We start from the raw sequence: 22,102 nt of genomic DNA, 5'->3' as shown, positions 1-22,102 counted from the left end.
TATGGGCCCAGCCAATGATAAAGCCCTTTCTCTCACTTGGGTTAGTGGGAGTGTTAGTAGTGCTTTGTTTGCTGAGCGGAGGTTTCTTTGTGGGACGTGTACTTGTAAGGCTGTGTTTAGCCAGTCTGCTTCTTTATCATATATTAGTTTGTGTATGGTACATAAAGCCTAGTATTTTATCCTGTATTCGATGGGCAACCAATGTAAGTCTGCTAGAGTTTCAGTTATATGGTCTCTCCTCTTTTTTTCCCCTGTCAGTATTCTGGCTGCAGTATTTTGAAGTATCTGGAGTGGTCTTATTGATGTGCTTGGGAGTCCTAGTAAGAGTGCATTGCAGTAGTCAGTGCTGGAAAAGATAAGTGTTTGTAATACTGTTCTTAAGTGGTCAGGTGTGAGTAATGGTTTCAATCTTCTGAGGATCATAAGTTTTGCATATTTTAAGCAGATATAGGGATAAAGGGGGATGAAATAGCTCCCCTATGAGGAAAGACTAAAGAGGTTAGGACTGTTCAGCTTGGAGAAGAGACGGCTGAGGTGGGGGATATGATAGAGGTATTTAAAATCATGACAGGTCTAGAACGGGTAGAATAGGTTATTTACTCTTTCGGATAATAGAAGGACTAGGGGGCACTCCATGAAGTTAGCATGGGGCACATTTAAAACTAATCGGAGAAAGTTCTTTTTCACGCAACGTACAATTAAACTCTGGAATTTGTTGCCAGGGGATGTGGTTAGTGCGGTTAGTGTAGCTGGGTTTAAAAAAAGATTGGATAAGTTCTTGGAGGAGAAGTCTATTACCTGCTATTAATTAACTTGACTTAGATAATAACCACCGCTATTACTAGCAACAGTAACATGGAATAGACTTAGTTTTTGGGTACTTGCCAGGTTCTTATGGCCTGGATTGGCCACTGTTGGAAACAGGATGCTGGGCTTGATGGATCCTTGGTCTGACCCATTATGCCATGTTCTTATGTTCTTCTTATATTCTTATCTGTGTTCATTTTCTTATGAGATATAAGTGGTATAGTGCTGACTTCAGCATAAGGACTGCATCTTAACTACTACATATTAGATCTTCTGATTGCCAATAATTATAGCTCTCTTCTTAAGTGATATTTAATTAGTCAAAGACTCTGTGATGGCAACATACACAAAAATGATGTAGTTCCAAATTTTCCATTGTATAGTTTGGCCTTTCTTTAGTTTGCTAATATTTCTGCTCCTAAAATTGAGGTGACTGACCTGGTGCAACACTTTGATACTGCTGTATTTTATAACCTTCCTGCTGTAATTTTTCCCGTTGTTAAAGTTGACACTATACAAATGAGGCAAGCTTGTAATTGAAGTATGGGCAGCTATTTTTGGCTTTTACCCTTACCTTATTTTGACATCATGGTCTATGCATGCTTACATATGTTTATTTGTCTTTTTCTAAAGGGGAATGATGTCACTGAGGCAAATTTGCAAGTTCAAATAGGTATATTAAAAGTCATTCATAATTATGTAATGAGGCTAATAATAATGTATTCAGTACCTCTGAGTCCACCTAGCCCCAGATCCTTCATTATACAATACAGTTTCTTCTACATCTTTGAATTTCTTTTTTTCTGTTTATCCACTGTCACATAACATCTTTGCACTTCCCCTGACACCCACCAGGGCTTGAACCCATGGCTATCTGAAGTCCTAGTAGACATGGCATAGGTCTTGCCTGCATCTCTATGCATTCCCTTTTCTGGCAACCAGCCATCCACCAACTCTGGTTCATCTTGCTTTCTGACAATTACCCTGCCCACAAAGCTATTCCCTGAGAGTTTTTCTGGGGACATTGTAATGCCACAAACTTGTCCCACAGTTCCCAGAGAAGCGCTCATAGAGTATGCATTCAAACATTGGGATCATCCAGCTTTTCACTTATCTGGGATTTCAAATCAGTCTCAAGCACAGCGGTAATAAATTAATGAGTTTATTTTTAACAAGGAGGAACAGTGAACAAATAATAACACAAAAATCTGTATTGCAGCAAGCACAGAAAAGGAATAAGGATTACATAACATTGTTTACTTCTTCTTGAATTTAACTGCACACTAAGCACTATTCTAGTAATTCTGGCAATCCAACTCCAGCTGTATGTCTCCCTCTCTTGCTTCAAACCCTCACTTTCCACAGTTTCTAACTGACATTTCTTCCAGATTCCACAGCAACAGCAGTGTCATCAGCTGGCTCTGACTGAGGTTAACTTCTTCAGTGCCAGCTGCTGGTGACTGGAACACTATCACCTGCTGACCAGTAGAAATTTTAATGACAATATTGAAAGTGAAACTGTTTTGCCACACCCATCCATCCCAAATAGCTATTCACCAGAGTTTCAAACTGGCCTCAAATAGGGTGACTTGATCTTTTATTGGCCCATTTTACATTTACATGAGTTTGATGTCTTTTAGAAGTGCTATTTATTTTTTTAGGATTTATGCATGCAATTAATTTATGTACATAGATTCAGGTATCTGAAAATCTAATTAAGCCATTCAGCCAATCCACATGTATAACTAGAACTATAGTGTCTGGGAACAGGAAGGCTAGCGTGCAGGCAGCAAGAGAAACCAGAAGCAGGAATACAGTGGCTAGTAAAGGCAGAGACACAGAAGATTACCTGGAATCAGGAACACAAGCAGAGTTACTGGAAAGAGGCCAGGTGAGACTAGAACTGAGGAAAGCAAGAGTTCTACAGTGGAAACATAAGCAATCATTATATGGAACAGAGATTCAGGAAGATCTGAACTGAGAGTGGGAATACAAAGGGTATTGGAAACAAAGGCACAAAGGTTACTGAACACAGAAATAAAGGTGTGGTTGTAAACATGAACACCAAAGTCCAAAAAGAAAGTTGCATTCTGATAGTATAGGCTGGGCAGCCCACCAGGTGCTGGGAATAAATATGTGTGGTACAACTTGATCTTACATATGTTCCCTAGGCCAATCTGCTCCCTTAAAGGCATGATCTCCCACATGTGGTTATCAGAGTCATGACTTGCAGGATTCAAGATTTACTACTGCTGCTTAATGGCTCAGGTGCTAGGAAAGGATTTTGTCTCCCTGTACAGACTCTAGTTTAGGCCCTACCAATGCCAAATACTCACAGGTAGTAACAGTTGTACCATAAGCTGATTACATCGTAGGGAACTGTATATCCACAGCATGAGTTTGTAGTAGGGAACTCATGTATTTGTCCATGCAAACTCTGATTTTTAAAAGTGACTGTGGATGTATTAGAAACATCATTGCAATTTTCTTTCATATTCATATAAATGAAACAGTTGAACTAATATAGGGATTCATTAAAATACATCCTAACATACTCAAGTTTTGTTTGCAAATGACATTCATAAGCAGGGATTCAGTTAAATTTTACTTTTAAGGAGTGAAAAAAGTCAATGGTTCTTATATAAAATCCATTTTCAAGAAATTTAAAAAAAATCATGAGGCTCTGCCAAAATGTGTTTTTTTACAATTCTGTTGCTGTCAGCATGGTGCTGTGTATGTAATATAATTTACACATTGCTCTTTTGCAATCCTCCTTTTTCCTTTCTCTGATTAAGCCTCCACAACATGGATGTATTTTGTTATCTACCTTCATCTTGTATGGGTTCCACTAATGGATTCAGGCTTAAAGTTTGGGGGCCACTATTTTAAGTGTCTTGCTGAGTCACACATTGAGTGATGGACAAAGGAATTAAATAAGGTCTTCATATTTACAGCTTTATGTTCTTCCCACTATGCTACTGCTGTGAGCCCAGGAAACCTCATTATAAAAGACATGGCACATCACAATTCATTGCAGCTTTCTAGTTATGCTTAATTAAAATGTTGTGTCCTCATTAGTGACTGAAATTAAGGCTGGTAGAAAAATGACTGCGTTCAGAGAACCTTCTTTAAAAAGGAAATGATTTCTGACAGGATTCAATTTCTAGAAATTGAATCCAGTCAGAAATAATGTATTTTCTTTCATAAGATCAACCATTTTCTTATCCATCTGCAAGGCCATTCATTTTAAGGTGAGAAACTGGATGTTTACATTTTTCTGTGGATTGCTCACCCTGTTTGCTGTGTGTAACTTGAGCTGCTTACCGACTTTGTTTTTATTCAGACATGGCAACATATGAAATCACTGGGGAACTTAATGCTCAAAGTTCATAGCAGATTAAAGGTGAAAATTAAGAGCTCGGCAAGCGCTAAAACTGGGAGTTATGCGAATATGTCAGGTCAAGCGGATTTTAAAAGGCACCCGCCTACGTGCGTATCTCCTGCTGCGAGCACAAAATGCTTTTTTCCCAAGAAAGGGTGGGTGTGGGCGTGATCTGCACGGGGCATGGGCATTCCTGGATTTCACATTGAAAGTACAGGTATGTACTTATGTGCACATGCGCACACCTGGGTCCCCTGCCGCATAACTTTACTTTGCTCTGGATTGGCATGAAAGTCATAAAACAAAGATCAGCAGGGTTTTAAGGGTCGGAGCTAACGGGGGAGAAGGAAGGCTATTTAACTAGGGGGGTTAGGAAGTCCTTTCAATTACCTGAGTGAATTGGGAATGAACTAGGAAACTGGCCAAGTGAATTGGCGCACTTGGCTTTTAAAATCCCCCCCCACTTACGCGGTAGAATCGGCATTTGCGTGCACCCACTTAAATTTGCATGCACTCAGCCTCTTTTTATACCATGCATGCATATACGTGCTTATGTTATAAAACAGCCATGTGCATGGGTGCGAGCCGGCAAACGCACGCCCGCACGCCTTCTTAAAAGTTACCGTCTTATAGTGTAGTCAGGTATAACTGCTCCACATTGCCCCTTCCCCCACCACCTGAAAGCAGATTTTAAAATGAAGTGAATTAACTTGAGAATTCTTTATTGCTAAGAGCATCTATTTTGTGCAGCAGCAAGTGATATGATATTGGCTTCTATTTCCTACAATGAAGGCCTTTTGACATCATTACTCGTTTCTACAACTAGTAAAATGCCCTCAAAATAAACTTGTTTACAATCTGGTTCTGAGTCTAAAATTAATAATGCAGCTGGAAAGGTACTTTTACCTGGTTGGATGAGAAGGTTTGAATTTTGAACATGGCATTCTCCTTAAAATAGCTCTGTTCAGCTAATCTATTTCAAAATAGTTCTTATTGGAGGATGAAAACAGGTATGAGATGGGGAGGATTTGTTTTCCCTTCTGTTATACACAAGTTTTCAGCTCAGAGAGATTTCTTAAAACATTGTACCTGCGGAGGACAATTTTCAAACCCATTTACCTAGGTAAATAGCAATTTACGCAGGTAAATTCGGGGTCTGAAAAGTGTCCTCACTCAATTCGGTTAAAACTATGCAGTGTTCTGTTCTGGCAATCACACAGTGGTTTTGGCTGGATTTAGGGGAGGCATTCTCAGGGGCATGTTTTGGGAGGAATTGGAAAATAAGAAGTACAGATTGAATTTTCAAATCTATGTATGTTATTGTTCATGGAAAGCTGACCCATACAAAAAGCAGGTAAAAACTTTTGCAGTTACTTTGTAGCCATGGCAATTGTCAAAGAGAAAGTACACACTTACTTCCTTTTTGAAATTAGGTACCTGGTCCATGGAGTCAAAGTACCTAGGGATTTTATGCTTATGCAGTTTGAAAACTAGCCACTTAAAAAGCAAAATTATATTTGAAAATAGTGTACTTTTCTAAACATTTCATACATGCAATAAGATAATTCTTGTCTTGCTGAGCTCTCTTTGCCGCGTGCATAGATGTGCATGATTGACATCAACAAACACTCTGTCATGTCTTATTTCTTAATTATGTATACCCTGGCATATATGCTTCTCGACAGTACAAAATAAATTGTTATGGTCTATAATTGTTCATGCATTCACATTAAAGTGTAGCAAATCAGTTGATGATAAGCCCAAACAAAGGTGGCAAAAGATTGATCATTCACACTTATAAGAAAGGTTATAAAATCTAAGCAATACAAATAATTTGAAAAATTAAAAACTGCTAAAATAGCTGAAAGGAGCTGTGAATGCTGTTCCTTTCGAAGTTCAGTTTTTTTTTTTTCCATTACCTTTTGAACACTGAGTAAATAATGAAACAGATAAAACAATATATTTCAAAAGATAAAAGTCTCTTGTAACAGGTCACTTGTTTTGCTGGGGTGACCAGAATTCTAAAGTCCATTATTTTAGACTCCATATGGAGTTTTCACACAGGACAAAAGTTAAAAGGCACAGAACCCACCTCTTTCTATCCTTCATTGGCTAGTTAACTTTCTCCACTGTCTGCACTCTAATTGGTTAAAATCTCTTCCAATCAATTTGACAAGCAAATTACCTTAGTGTCGTGGCAAAGCTTAGAGACAACACGTACAACACCCGTGCCAAGATATAAAGAGACAGTAAAAGTGGACCTAATCCCAAATTGACCAACTTTGGAAACCGTTCTCTCTGTGTGGTAATATTTAAAACAAGTATCACACCCATCAAAAATATATTTTTGTTACCTGCAGGAGATCGAAGAGGGTAAGGTAAGGCTTTGTTTCAGTCCTGAAAGCCTATTCAACTAATGGGGATCAAGTTACAGCAGGCTAGAGACAACAATAAGGTTCATTTTATTTTGGCCAAAAGAATGTGATGACCTGTTAGCCTGTTATTAATTTACATTTCACTTTGCCAGTTGGTGAAACTTGTCTTTTTTTTTTTTTAAGGAAGCCTCACTACAGAGGTAGTATTGCATTTTACTCAGCCTTCTTGAAAACCATGAGCAGCATTCTACTGAAATTTTCTCTTCAGGAATCATTTGAGAGCTCAAAACCATGGACCTGATTTATAATCTCTCAGTTCATATTTTAAGAGTTTGATCACAAATTTCTATTATAAATATAATGGTAAAATTCCCTTTAGATCTTTATATGGTACAGCTATAAAACTGATTGTGTGTTTGAAGTTCAACATACTGTAATCTGCTTTTCTTGTATTTTTGTTCTAATTTTTGTTAGTGGGCTTCATCTTATGACCCATTTGTAAGTATTATGGCTAAGGATAGGCAAACCTTTTTTTTTTTTTTTTAAACCAAGTATCCCAACTTTTGCTAAATTTGTGCCTGCAAATAAACTGCAGCTACTAAACTTGATGAGAAATTTGTGCCAAACTGTGTCTAGAATCTGTGAATAGGCAGATACATGATCACATTTAATTATATTCATATCTGTCTTCTATTAGGAGAGTATAAATAGGTCAGGAGGTTCATGTGTAAACTTCTTTACGAAGATGGGCTAGATTACAGTAAAATAAGCCAGTGTTTCCCAATCTTTTTAAGACCAAGGCACACCTTCATTAACAAAAGTGTTGTGTGGCACACCAACCTCTATGGGGCAGGCAACGTAGACACAAAGAAGTCTTGTATATTCAAAAGAGCGAGGGAAGCACCGAAAGCCCCACCGGTCTCTCTTCCATATTTTAAAACAAAGGGCTAGAGGGGACCGAAACATATATAAACCCGTCACAGTGGACCAGTTCCTTCCGTATACAAATGTAGCAGGGAGAGGTTCATGTGGTGTGGGCAGCCAGCTTGCATAGTTACCTCAACTGCGACATATGGTTGTCAGAGTTCCTCCACTGTTGCTACTCTCAACAGTCAGAGTAAGTCACATCCATTGCTCAGGTCTTGATCTCTCCATCTCACTCAGCCTGGGAATCAGACAGGCCTCATTTACTAAACATTTTTTCCCATGGGTGAAAAGCCTTAGCAAATCAGGCCTTTTGATTATAAGCCCTCTGGAGATAGGGAAATATCTACAATACTTGAATGTAACCTACTTTGAAGTATCATGAAAGGTGGAATATAAATTTTGTAAAAACGGGAGGTAGCTCAGGTTGGGGAAGAGGAGATGCTGTGTGCACTCTATGCACAGCACAGTATGGCCCAGCTATCTATACCCTATGGGGTAGATCTTTAAAAAATATGCGATCGCGTACTTTTGTTCGCGCACCAGGCGTGAACAAAAGTATGCTGGATTTTATAAGATACGCGCGTAGCCGCGCGTATCTTATAAAATCTGGGGTCGGCGCGTGCAAGGGGGTGCACATTTGTGCAACCTGCGCGCGCCGAGCCCAGCACGCGCTACCTGTTCCCTCCGAGGCTGCTCAGATTTTGAAGCGGCCTCGGAGGGAACTTTCCTTCGCCCTTCCCCTCCCCTCTCTTCCCCTACCTAACCCACCCCCCCCCCCTAACTTTGCGCGCGCCGGCCGGCAGCCCCGCTCCGTCCTCTGGTCCCGGGGGCTGGTCCGGAGGCCTCGACCACGCCCCCAGGCCGGCACCACGCCCCCCGGGCCCGCCCCCGGACATGCCCCCTCCCGCCCCTTTTCGAAAGCCCCGGTACTTACGCGCGTCCTGGGGCTTTACGCGCGCCGGCTCGCGAGGGCCCTGTGCGCGTAAATCCGGAAGGATTTACGCGCACAGGCCTTTTAAAATCCGCCCCTATATGCTGCCCATTAATTACCACAGTCCTGGGTCCATACTGTAGTTAGAAAGAAGATGCATGCATGATTACTCGTTCTCAGAAAGGAGCTTCTGGATCTCTTGTTGCTGTGTGGTGCTAAAAGCATAACCCAGATGCTGACATAGGCTCTACTTTTCAGGCAGTGACAACTTTTCCGTGTCACACTGATTATTTATTTATTTCCATTCTGTCTTTTGTGACACTTTGAAGCAGATTACATTCAGATACTGCAGGTATTTTCCTATCCCCAGAGGACTCACAATCTGCTGAGATCTGAGGCGCATTAGTGTACCATGGCACACTGGTTGGGAAACATTAAGGTAGGCTCCGATGGAGGGCCTTCTGCTTCTATAGACTATATTTTAATAATTCCGAGACATATGTTCCAATTTGTGTCAACCAGCCCCAAACATGTTAGTTCATTCAATGGTTACTGCTCTGCACCTGCTTCTTTCACCACACAACACTCTTCTCTGGTGCCCATTAGTATCACTACACCACTACAGAAGCTTACTCTAGGCTTCAGTTGGTCCTCATTGGTTCTTATTAGCATTGTATTTATTCATGTAAGCTATATGAATTAAAATAGGCAAATGGGTTTTCTGTGGTTCTGTGAAAAGTTGAAAATTGTAGCAAGGTTGATACTGAACAGGAGATATAGGAAGTATAAATGTGAGGTGACTGCCTTATAGCCAGTAAAATAAAAAAAAAAAAATTAGCATGCTAGAGGTTTCAGTCAGTCAATGTCAGTGCTGTTTGGGCCATTTCAATATGGTTTTCTACATCCTCATCATAATCTTTTTTTCTTCTCTGGCAATTGTGTAAATTCAAATCAAAGTGAATACTGGTGGGCAGGCAACTGACACTGAACCTTTCAGAGTCAAGGACGCTGATAACAAATGTTGCTTACCTGTAACAGGTGTTCTCACAGGACAGCAGGATGTTAGTCCTCACATATGGGTGACATCACAGGATGGAGCCCAATCAAGGAACACTTTTGTCAAAGTTTCCAGAACTTTGACTGGCCCCTACTGGGCATGACCCGCATGGCACTAACCCTGCAGCCAGCAGGGATCCTCCTTCAGTCTTGTTAAAAAGCTACAGGTAGTACCGAAAATAAAATAAGAAAACATTACGAACACAACACCGTGGGGCGGTGGGCGGGTTTTGTGAGGACTAACATCCTACTGTCCTGTGAGAACACCTGTTACAGGTAAGCAACATTTGCTTTCTCACAGGACAAGCAGGATGGTAGTCCTCACATATGGGTGAGTACCGAGCTGAGGATGTCCGAGCATGCACCAAATGTACGCAGGCGTGCAAGGCACTAGGCCTGGGATGAAATTTGGCCGAGGGCATCCTGAACCCCACCGGGCAGGCGGAAGGGTGTTGGTACGTCACGTTGTAAATAGGTTGCGCAAGACAGCCTGGCCGAAGATGGAATCTTGTCTTCCGGCTTTGTCTAAGCAATAATGGGCTGTAAAAGTATGGAGTGAACTCCAGGTGGCAGCCCTGCAAATGTCAGGAAGCAGCACTGATCGTAGGTGTGCTACTGAAGTCGCCATGGCCCTCACAGAGTGTGCTTTAACACTGTCTTGAAGTGGAATGCCCGCTTGCTGATAGCAAAAGGATATGCAGTTCGCCAGCCAGGAGGAGAGAGTCTGCTTACCCACAGGCTGCCCCAATTTGATGGAATGGAAAGAGACAAACAATAGAGTGCTTTTCCTGTGGGCAGCTGTACGGTCTAGGTAGAATGCTAGAGCCGGATTGGGGCCTGGGAAAAAAGGTAGGTAGTATAATGGATTGATTGAGATGAAACTCCGAAACTACCTTAGGCAAGAATTTAGGGTGAGTGCGGAGTACTGCCCGGTCCTGCAGAAGTTTAGTGTAAGGCGGATAGGTAACTAGAGCCTGTAATTCACTAACTCTGCGAGCGGAAGTGATTGCCAAAAGGAAAATCACTTTCCAAGTGAGATATCGAAGGTCACAGGATTGAAGAGGCTCGAATGGTGGTTTCATGAGCAGACCCAAAACTAGGTTAAGGTCCCAAGAAGGGGCTGAGGACGCAAAGGAGGCTTGAAGTGAAGCAAGTCCTTCAAGAAGCGTGTTACAAGGGGTTGTACTGATATTGGAACATCCCCGATACCTTTATGGAAGGCGGCTACCACACTGACATGCATCCTGATGGAGGAAGATTTTAGACCTGACTCTGACAAGTGCCAAAGATAGTCCAGAAACTTCATGATTGAGCAGGTAAAGGGATCAAGGGACTGAGAAGAGCACCATGACGTAAACCTGGTCCATTTGTAAGAATAAGATTTTCTCGTGGAAGGCTTCCATGAAGCAATCAGGACATGGGAAACTGGTTCAGAAAGGTTAAGTGGTTGAAGGATTAACCTTTCAACATCCATGCCGTCAGGGACAAGGCTTGAAAGTTGGGGTGGCGTAGGCATCCGTCGTTTTGAGTGATTAGAAGCGGGTCCTTCCCAAGGGAATGTGCCTGCGAATGGAGAGATCCTGAAGTATTGGAAACCAAACTTGGCACGGCCAGTGAGGTGCTATCAGGATCATGGTTCCCTTGTCCCAACGTAACTTCACAAGAGTCTTCGAAAGAAGTGGAAGTGGAGGGAATGCATATAGGAGACCGGTTGCCCATGATAGGGAGAACGCGTCTCTTGGCTGATGGTGTTGGCTGCGAGTGAGGGAGCAGAAGTTGTCTACTTTGCGATTTTGAGGTGACGCAAAGAGGTCTATTTGAGGATAACCCCATTGTTGGAAGATAGAGGTAGTTACTGAGGGGTTGAGAGACCACTCGTGCGATTGAAAGGTGCGGCTCAGCTTGTCTGCCAACACATTGTCCACTCCCGGCAAGTAGGTGGCCCTGAGGTACATCGAGTGGGAGAGGGGCTCCGCCCATATCTGCACAGCTTCCTGACACAGAAGGTAGGAGCCCGTCCCTCTCTGTTTGTTGATGTACCACATGGCCACCTGGTTGTCCGTCTGGATCAGGATGACTTGATTGGAGAGGCGATCCTGAAATACCCTGAGAGCATATCTGATTGCTTGAAGCTCCAGGAAATGTATTTGGTGTTTGGCTTCCTCTGGAGACCAAGATCCTTGTGTCTGCAGATCGGTCATGTGGGCTTCCCAGCCAAGGTTGGAAGCCCAAGGTGGTGAGAGTTATTTGAGGGTCTGGAGCCTGGAAGGGTAAGCTTTGGAGGAGATTGACCTGATTTCTCCACCAGGCGAGAGACTGACTGAGTGAGTCAGTTACGTGGACAATGGTCGACAGGGGCTGACTGGATTGAGTCCATTGTGATCTTAGAGTCCACTGCATGACTCTCATGGCCAAGCGGGCCATTGGGGTGACCTGAACTGAGGACGCCATGTGTCCCAGGAGGATGAGAAAGTGGTGTGCAGTCGTGGAATGCTGAGACTGCAGCTGGTGTGCAAGAGCCTCGAGAGTGAGAGCTCGCTGTCGAGGCAGAAAAGCCTTTGCCTGCAAGGTGTCCAAGTTTGCCCCAATGAACGACAAGGTTTGAGATGGGACTAAGTAGGATTTGTCGTAGTTGACAAGAAATCCAAGCGAAATTAGAGTGTGTAAGGTAAGATATAGGGACGACAGAGCAGCTTGCTGAGTGGGAGCCCTGATTAACCAATCGTCTAGATAGGGGTAGACGTGAACACCTTGAGTCCTGAGGAAGGCTGCAACTATGACAGGGCATTTTGTGAAGACTCTTGGTGCAGACATGAGGCCGAATGGAAGCACTCGGTACTGATAGTGCTTGGGGCCTACTAGAAACCTCAGGTATTTGCGATGGGATGGAATTATCGCGATATGAGTGTATGTGTCCTGGAGGTCTAGAGAGCAGAGCCAGTCTCCTCTTTGTAGAAGAGAGCCCAAGGTTACTATTTTGAACTTCTCTTGCTGGAGGTACTTGAGGGCACGTAGGTCCAGAATTGGACGAACACCCCCAAATTTTGGGGGGATTAGAAAGTACCGGGAATAGAACCCTAGGCCGTGCTGAGAGGAGGGCACTTGTTCTATTGCCTTGGACTGGAGGAGGAGGGAGACCTCCTGTTCCAGAAGGATGGAGTGATCGGATGTTTTCTACGTCGGTAGAGGTGGGGAGTCCGGTGGAATGGAGAGAAAGTTCAGATGATAACCCTGAGCAATTATCGCCAGGACCCACTGGTCTGAGGGAATTGAGTGCCACCTGTTGTTGAAATGGCACAATCGACCTCCCACTGATATGTGGGGCAATGGAAGCTGGCTGCTGCTCTCTATGCAGGAGTCAAAAACCAGAAGCAGGGCCCGGCTGAGGAGCTGCTTGTGGTTTTTGTTTTCGTGTCTGACGAGACTGGGCTTTTTGAAACGGTCTCGTAGAACGGGTTCTAGTTGGTGGCGAGTAGGATTTCTTTGGGCGGAGGGATGACTTCTTAGATTCCTTCCGGAAGGGCTGTTTTGAAGAGTACTCAGAAGGCATCAGAGAGAGCTGTCTTAGGGTCTCATGATGGTCCTTGAGTTCCGCCACTGGTCGTTGAATCTGCTCGCCAAACAGATTATCTCCTACACAAGGCAGGTTGGATAATCTGTCTTGTACTTCAGGGCGAAGGTCGGAAGACTTGAGCCAGGCCCATCGTCTTGCCGAGATAGCAGCTGCAGATACCCTGGTAGCAGTGTCAAAGATATCATAAGATGATCTGATCTCATGCTTGGCTGCCTCAAAACCCTTGTTCACTAGGGTTTGGAGTTGATCTTGAAATTGCTGAGGCAGGGAATCTGTCAAGTCTTGTATCTGCTTAAATAATACCCTATTATATTGGGTCACATAGAGCTGATAAGCGGCAATTCTGGAGATGAGCATTGATCCCTGGAAGACACAGCGACCAATGGCATCTAGGAATTTCTGTTCCTTGCCTGGAGGAAAGGAAGTGTGAGGTTTTCGTCTCCTTGCTCTTTTCTGGGCAGATTCTACAACCACAGATTGGTGATCCGATTGAGGTTTGTGAAATCCTGGAGCTGAGAACAAGATAGGTGGTGTCAGCTTTCCTGTGGACTGGAGCAACAGAGCCAGGATGTTCCCAGTTCTTTTTTAGGAGATCCAGAAGAACCTGATGGATAGGGATGGAGGTTATTTCCTTGAGAGCATCCAGGAATTGTAGCAACTCCATCATTTGATGCCTATCGGCCTGTTCCGTCTGTAATTGGAAGGGAACCAATTCAGACATCTCCTTCACAAAATTTATAAAGGAAAGGCCCTTTGGAGAAGAACGCTTTCTACTTTCAGTAGGTGAAGGTGGTGAAGGCAAGTCATCGGTGTCTGGTGAAGAATCATCAGTCCAGATATCGTAGGGATCAGCACCTGCTCCTCCAGGGGCTAGAGGACGACGGGGTGGTGGGAACCCTGAAGGTCCTGGTCTAGGCTCTGGAAGCATCGATGAAGGCATCGAAGGCACTGGTGCAGGCATCGAGGGGATCGATGGATGGCTAGGTGGGGCTGACGGACGTATTGGCACCGATGGGTGCATCGGTGGCATAGACGGACGTGTTGGCATTGATGGCTGAGGCATCGGTAGAACTCCTGATGGAGGGATGTGGAATGGTGTTTCTCCTCCCAATGACAAAGCAAGCGGGGAGGGCACCGGAGCCATCGGTGACCAGGGGTCCATCGGTGGAAAAGCGGCTATGAGCGCTTCCATCCTCAACAGCAGCGGTGCCAACGCTGTTGGAATCAGGTCTGTGGTCGGTTTCGCAATCGGTACCAGTGTTGGTGCCGGAGGAACCTGGAGTTGATGCATCGCCTTGTCGATGGCCTCCTGAACCATCAGGTCCAGTTCTTCTCGGAGACCTGGAGCAAGCAGTCCCGGCTCCAGATCAGAAGGAGGCGGCAGAGGCATAGCCGGAGGGACCAACGTTAAAGGCGGAGTCACGGCTCCCGATACCCTGTCGGCTGAGGGTTGCCTCAGTGACCTGGTCGCCGAAAAGTTCGGTGCCTTTTCTAGACGGGGTTTCTTCGACGGCGGCTTGGTCGATGATTTCACTCCCTCGATGGTCCGAGACTTTTGATGCTGGTGGCGATGTTTATCTCTACGATCCCCATGATCCTGAGAGGCAGTAGAAAGTGTTAAAGGCTGAGAAGACGTCGATGCCGGATGGTCACCAGCCAGAGGTCGATGCTGGCGCGAAGATGACGGTGCCAGTTCTGACGACGTCTATGCAATAGACGGTGAAGAGGAGTTCTATCTTCTCCATTCTAGCCTTGCAACCTTTTGGTGTCATTAGGGCACATTTGGTGCAGGTTAAGAGATCGTGCTCACATCCGAGACACATTACACAGACTTTGTGAGGGTCTGTGATGGACATGGTGCGATTACAGTTCGGGCACCGACGGAACCCCGACGCCATGGCCATGAAAAAATTGAGCTGCGGTACGGCCGACAGCCAGTAGGCTGCGAGGGCCAAACTCGATGGTAAGATGGAAAACGGGTAAAAACTTACTGGAGTACTGCAGCTTGAAAAAGTTGAAGGAGGGACCCCTGTGGGGTAAATTACATTTTAGTAATTCCGTGAGGAAAATTCCTGTCAGGAATCTCTACAGAGCTGCTAAACCGCATGGCTATTGCTGCGCGGAAAAAAAAGAAGACTGAAAGGGGACCCCTGCTGGCTGCAGGGTTAGTGCCATGCTGGGCATGCCCAGTAGGGGCCAGTCAAAGTTCTGGAAACTTTGACAAAAGTGTTCCGTGACTGGGCTCCATCCTGTGATGTCACCCATATGTGAGGACTAACATCCTGCTGTCCTGTGAGAAAAGAGCAATAGTAATGATGAATGACGAGTAAGAAATTATGGTGCTCAGCCAGATTTGAATGAAGAATTACCAGAATCTGTGAATTTTATTAAAATTTCTTTTAAGAGTTTTTTTCAATATGAAGATGGAGAGCACTGTGACAGTTAATGTTAAAGAAGAGTATAATGATACTCAAAAGATAGAATAATGAATTTTTAATTAAAAATACAAATAGGAGTGGAAAATACAGAGCACTGCACAAAAAATGTGATACCTAGTGCCTCAAGTGGCACTTGAGAAGAAAGGGGGGGGGGGGGGGGAAGAGGGGAACAAGAAAAGGAAAGGAGGTTGGAAGGGAAAAGCACCAAGAACAAAAATAAAGCAAAATAAGCAAATGAAAACAAGAGAAAAATATATAGAAAGCAAAAAAAAAACCAAAACCAACTTTTTCCACTGGCTCCTACAAGATTATAAAAGAGTAGTTAGAAAGAGTGACTTACTGGTTACAGCAATGGACCGAGAACAGGAAAACCACGGCTCAAATCCCATTTCCCCCTTTGTTTCTCCTTATGACTGTGGGCAGGTCTAAGATCTTTGGCAACAAGGACTAGGGCTGGTGGAAGGTTTCTGGCTGCCACCCCCCACGCAACACCAATGCTGATGCTGGCTCCTCCCCTTCAGCTCCTGCTGCTGGTGTTGATATAGATCCCTCATCTCCAGCTACGTATGCTGCCTGCTAGGCCTCCACCATTGCTAGAATAACTGCTTAAATCCTCAAATTTATACAAGGCAAGGACTGTGAACTGTTGCATGCTCTCAGTGCCAGAGGTGACATGGCTCTGCCTCTTCCTCCTTACTTTGGAAGCGTGCTCAGGAGAAGCAGGAGGCATCAGAGATTGTGAGGATGGTACAAACTATTTATTTATTTATTTGATTGATTGATTGATTGGCTTTTTCTATGCCGACATTCGTAAGGCACATCATGCCGGCTTACATTGAACTGAAAAAGTTCAATGTAAGTTCAATGGCTGCCCAAGATGGTAATGAGAAATAAAGGATGAAATCAGTGAGGAGCTAGGAGGTGCTGCAGAAGGAGGTGATTGTGCCACTGCTTGATGCTTGCTATCTGGGTCATGCTATCCTTGAGGAAAAAGAAAAGCTGTAATCCACATTTAGATAACCCAAATTCAGATTATGGATTTCAGAAAGATAGGAGGTGGGGATGATGAAGAGAGAACCAAGTTACAGTGTGCAAACCATCCCCTTCTCCCTGCATACAAACCCAATATTACAGGACATTTATTTATTTATTTAACAACTTTTAATATACCGACGTTCGTATGGCACATCACGCCGGTTTACAATTAACTCAAATAAAGGAGGAATTACAATGAACAGGGAGCAGGGGATGGGAGCAGGCCAGAAAGAGGAGGGGGGTAAGGGAGACAGAAGAAGAGAGGGAAAAAATAGGTAGCGTGAAATAGAGAATAAAAAACAACCGTCAAAATAGAAGGAACTTATTTACAGGAAGATCTATTGCAATGGAATTCTAGTTGTTAAGGGTCAAAATGTGGTTTTACTGAACTAGATATGCCCTCAAGTGTATGGGAGGGAACATAAGCCTAGAATGGAGAAAGCTGGGGAGGTGGCTGCGTTTTATAAATTGGAACTTGATTTGATATGTTTAAAATATAATTGTACTTCCAAGATGGATTTATTAGTTCTTCTATGGTACAATGTGAAGTTTTCTTTGGTGTATTGTCCATTGCTAAAAGTAATGCTTTCGATACGATCAACTCCTTTGTCCCATTTTCTTTTGGTCAGGGGAATGTATTGATTTTAGGAGAGATCAACATTTATTTATTTATTTATTTAAAAATATTTCTATACCGTCTTTTCAAACTAGTTTGATCAAGACGGTTTACATATTTCGATTATATAGAGCCATTAACCAAAGAAAAAATAAAAATAAAAAATAAAATAAAATAAAACATCAAATTTAAAAATATAGAAAAAAGATAGAAAGAATAAAAATACATTATATTGTCATAATCCCTACTCATAAAATAAATATACTAATTTTTAACAAAAATAGTCAAAGATAGAAAGGAAATAGTAAATCTAAAAATATAACTCATATAAACCATATTCCTTCAAAATGTGTAATCGAATAGTAAATTGCTACAAAAATGTGGCTTAAAAAAGTGAAATAGTCAATTTTCAAGATGAGCATATGCAATCTTAAATAAATAAGTTTTAACTGCCTTCTTAAATTCACTATGACTAATAATTTGCCTTAAGGTGTTAGGGAGAGAATTCCACAACTGCGGTCCTGCCACTGAAAAGGCCCTCTCCCTGGTCATATTGAGTCTTGCTATTCTAACTGTGGGGACATCGAGCAAATATTGAGATGTTGATCGAAGGTGTCTCATTGGTTTATACAACCGTAAAGATGTACAGAGCCATGTGGAATCATGGTCATGAATTAATGAATGAATTATAGAGAGAACCTTATATTTTACTCGATATTTAATTGGGAGCCAATGAAGTTTATATAAGATAGGGGAAATATGATATCTCATAGGTAATCCTACTAAGAGACGAGCTGCTGAATTCTGTATTTGCTGTAATGGTTTTGTCGCAGAGTCTGGAAGTCCCAGAAACAAACTGTTACAATAGTCTAAACCCGAGAACAGAAGAGACTGAAGTACAGTTTGAAAATCGTTTTTGAAGAGTTTTGATCAGCCTGCCCCATCATCCAGAGTGATTTTGTGGGTGGCATGGATGCCTTGGGTTTTAGGAAATGGATTATTGGCCCTTTTCATCAGTCGGCATACGCTGGAGATGTTTTTTTGGGGGGATTTCCTTTTTAATTTAGCTAACTTGGTTAATGTGTTTGTTACTGTTGTACCTTGGTCAGGTCATAAATTAATTTTGATTGGGTATTTAGCTAAGGTTAGAGGTGGAAAAGAGATATTAAATACTCTTCACTGTAAGTCAGTGGATGCTGCTGAGGTTGATGCAGCCTTGCTTCATTAGAGGGATAGTTTGGAGAATTCCATTACAACTTTGGTAGAATGCTTCTCCAAATTGCTGGCTGTTGCATTAGAGTCTGCATATTAGGAAATATCTGGGGGTTTTTTTTGTTTTCAGCAGAGTTTAGTTTTAAAAAGGGCACTATGCCATTCTGATAGCAGATGAAGTCTCAGCTTTCTGCTGATAAGTGAATTGGCAGGCACTGAAGGATTATAGAAGGGCTTTAAATGTTGATAGAAAAAAAGTTTTGCTCCCAAATGATCAGCTATTTTTGATAGTAAAAATATTAGTAAATTCTTGAACAAAAAAAATTGGCTTCTCTTACTCCTGGCGCTGAAGGCTGGATTTATTTGTATTTTTACAAAAGAAACTTTGTGACACACTTAACTTCGAATTGGGTTGAGAGACTCCTGTGGATGTGATAGTGTTGTGGAAAAATTGAGTTCATCTCCACAAACTGGTGACATGTTCATTGTTAAGTGTAGGTCAAGCTGTTCTTGAGCATTCCTTCCCTCTGAAAAAGGTTTGTTTCTTATATATTATTTATATCTTAAAAGATATTTGACTATGCTATCAGTCACCCCATCTTTCCTGTGCACAGAGATATTAAATAAAACTGGCCTGAGACACTCTACTGATTATCAAGCTCTGCTCTGGGGAGGAGATAACATACTTGGAGAGCCCAGGCATTAGACAGAAGCCAGAAGCAGATGATGTAGACTGATGGTAGTTGGAGAGCCAGGAACAGGAATCCTTGGGTCAATGGAACAACTGGAGCAGGAACAGAATCAAAGGCTGGATGAACAGAGTTTCCATGGGGATGGATGCCAAGAAGTTTGTTGGACCAACAAAAGGTGTCCTTGCTTGGTGCTGTTTATATGCTGGGCTCAAGTTGCAGCATACCTAGTGCTAGTCCAATGAAGAGCACGCAGAGGCATGTCTAGCTCTCTCAAGTACTCAAGTATACAGGATAAGTATTCTAGGACTCCCTGAAGAGCCAACAGCCTCCATAGTTCCACTGCACATTTCCAGCTTGCAGCTAGCAAAGACATGGGTTTAAACCCCATTACTCCTGCCAGCATATCACCCTCTCCCATCACTGGCCCCTCCTGGGGCCTGAGGTCCTATTTTTTCTGAAGGTTCTCTAGAATATATGGTTCTACAAGAGTAAACTGGAATAGTGGGAGGATGTGAAAATTTACTGGAAGCTGCATTTTAAATGCCTCAGGGTTTATTTGGGGCTGGCTACCTCAAGTAGTCCCAACAGCCTAATGCACACCTTGGGGAAGTAAAGTCCTAAATGATCATGGGGCCAGACTGAAGTCAGGCACACTATCAATTAAGTCTCTGGAGTCATTGACCAACTAAAGCAGAGCTAGAGTTGGCAGTAATGGAGTTATACAAGTCAAAATCTTTAGTGCAGGAGTGGGAATCAAATAAGCAACTAGAATGAGAATTGGAGATATAGTGAAGACAGGAATGGACTCTCCAGTGCAGAAACTGGAGTTGTTGAGACAACCAGAGCCAGATGCTGGTGTGGAATCTGGAGCTGGTAGAACTAGATTGGACTTGAAGCAAGGTTGAAAGCACGATGCAGTACCTTGCCTTGGAATCTTGGTGGTAGGGATAGGTTCCCTAGGGCAACCAAATGAAGGTCAGTAGGATATGCCTTAGTACTAGTAGCCAGGTGCAGAACAGCTGGGATAACTAAAGCCACTATTGCAAGAACTGAAGCTGGAGCCAGGGTCACTGATGCAGGATCATGAACCACTGAAACTGGATTCACTGGTAAAAAGTTGGAATTGCTAGAGCTAGAATCACTAGTATAAAAGTTGAAGCTGGTGCAGGAACTGATGTTGCTAGGGCCGGAACGGACCCTTTACTTGGTCTTGCTGGAACCAGAGTCACTGGTGCAAAAGCTGAACTCACTGAGAAAGCTGGAGCTAGATTCACTAGGATTGGAGCTGGAATTGCTAATGTATGACCTGCAGCTGCTGAAACAGCTGATGTCAGAGCCATCAGTGCAGGAACTAAAACTGCTGGGCCAGATGGAGCAGGAATCACCAGTGCAGAACTGGAGCTGAAAGTGCCCCAGCAGCCAGAGCTAATACACCAGTACAGCAACTGGAGGTAAAAGAACTAGTAGAACAGGATTTGCCTGTTCAAGAGCTGGAGTTGCACTTATTAGAGCCAGAGCACAAATCAGAACTGGAATCTCCAGTGCATGAACAGGAGCTGTAGCTGTAGATAGCTTACATTGGAGTCACCATAGCTCTACTGCATGGTTTCAGTCTGCAGCTGCCAGGACCAAAGGCTCAAACCCCATTGCTCCTGATACTAATTACCATTCTTTCCCCAGGGTGAACTCCTTTTACCACTACCCTCTTTCTGCCTCTCAACCAGTTACCAACATAAGGCCCAGCCCCAGACTGGTCAATTTTATTTATTTATTTAAAATTGTTTATATTCCACAACTATTGCTATCAATCATGCTAGGCAGATTACAAATCAAACATAAAACAATAAAATACATAAAAACAGACATCAAACAAATTACTTATTTTTTATGAGCCTCAAATGCAGGACAGAATCAAAAACTTTGCTGAAATTCAGGTGTACCACATCTCGTGCATGCCCTATTCTAATTTTCTGGTCACCCAATGAAAGGAATCAATCCAATCTTGCAACCTTTCTGGATCCAACATCCCTCATTGTCCTTTTCTTTAGTAAAGTTTCCATTGCCTTTACTATCTCTGATGTTAGATCATTTAAGACATACATGAGAAAATATTTTTTTTTTTACTCAACGCATAATTAAACTCTGGAATTTGTTGCTGGAGGATGTGGTAAAAGCTTGTTAGTGTAGCTGGGTTTAGAAAAAAAAGTTTATTGACTTCCAGAAATTTGCCAAACTATTATTAAGGTAGACTTAAGGATATCCACTGTTTATCTCTGGACTCTTAACTTGTACCCTGTATTAACCACTGTTGGAAACAATACTGGGCTCAATAGACCTGAGATCTGACCCAATATTGCAAATCTTATGTTCCAACTTCCTCCCTATTACTTTTATGAAGAGGGACAACATATGACCTTCTCAAGTACTACAAAACCACCCCCATCATCAGTGGAGCTCCCAGAACTTCTGAGTTCCCTTAATATCTTAGGATGTGTATCCCACAGCTTTGTACCCTTATAAAGGCTGAGGTAAAAAGCTAAGCCTTAAAATTGTGCTGAAATTCTGCAAACAGTTTGCTAATGCACAGGCTAATTTAGCTTCTGCTGCAGTAAGCTAATTGTTTATGGTTTAGTTTATTAAAGTTTATTATCTGCCACATCATAAAGTTTGTAGTTCACAGTTCAAAATGTACATAAGTTAACAAAAGACAGAAAAGAACACAAAAAGCAGCAATCAAGATACCAGATAAAATAAACAAACTATAATCTAAATAAGCAAGTTTTTAAAGCCCTGTTAAAGGACTTGACATAAGGCTCTGACCTAATCTCATAAAATAAGGGAGTTCCAAAAAACTGGCCTGGGACAGAAAACGCCCTGTCTCCCATCATGTTGAAGTAGGCAAATTTCACCTTTGAAAGGTCAAGAAAGTTGTTCTGAGCAGATCTCAAGGCACATGGCGGCCTGTAAATTATTTAAGACTGAGCGCTCCCAGTTGAGATGATCAGTATTGAGACATTTGAAGATGATGATCGCTAGTTTATGCATAATTCTCCACTT

The 22,102-nt window shown here is 42.7% G+C and overlaps 1 protein-coding gene across 3 annotated transcripts in view; it reads left to right on the top strand.

Moving 5' to 3' along the window:
* CNPY1 (canopy FGF signaling regulator 1) overlaps positions 1–22,102 on the top strand; it is a 205,814-nt gene that overhangs the window by 17,592 nt on the left and 166,120 nt on the right. The window contains exon 1 of one of the 3 annotated variants that reach the window (XM_029588479.1): positions 6,409–6,562. The exons of 1 other annotated variant lie outside the window; for it this stretch is intronic. The gene's annotated coding sequence lies outside the window, so the exon portion shown is untranslated. Of the gene's footprint in view, positions 1–6,408; positions 6,568–22,102 lie in introns of those variants that run through there. One more of the 3 variants, XM_029588476.1, reaches the window with a different exon arrangement.

Source organism: Rhinatrema bivittatum, chromosome 2 (assembly GCF_901001135.1).
Source record: "Rhinatrema bivittatum chromosome 2, aRhiBiv1.1, whole genome shotgun sequence".
Lineage (NCBI taxonomy): Eukaryota > Metazoa > Chordata > Amphibia > Gymnophiona > Rhinatrematidae > Rhinatrema > Rhinatrema bivittatum.
This window is presented reverse-complemented; position numbering and strand designations above follow the sequence as displayed.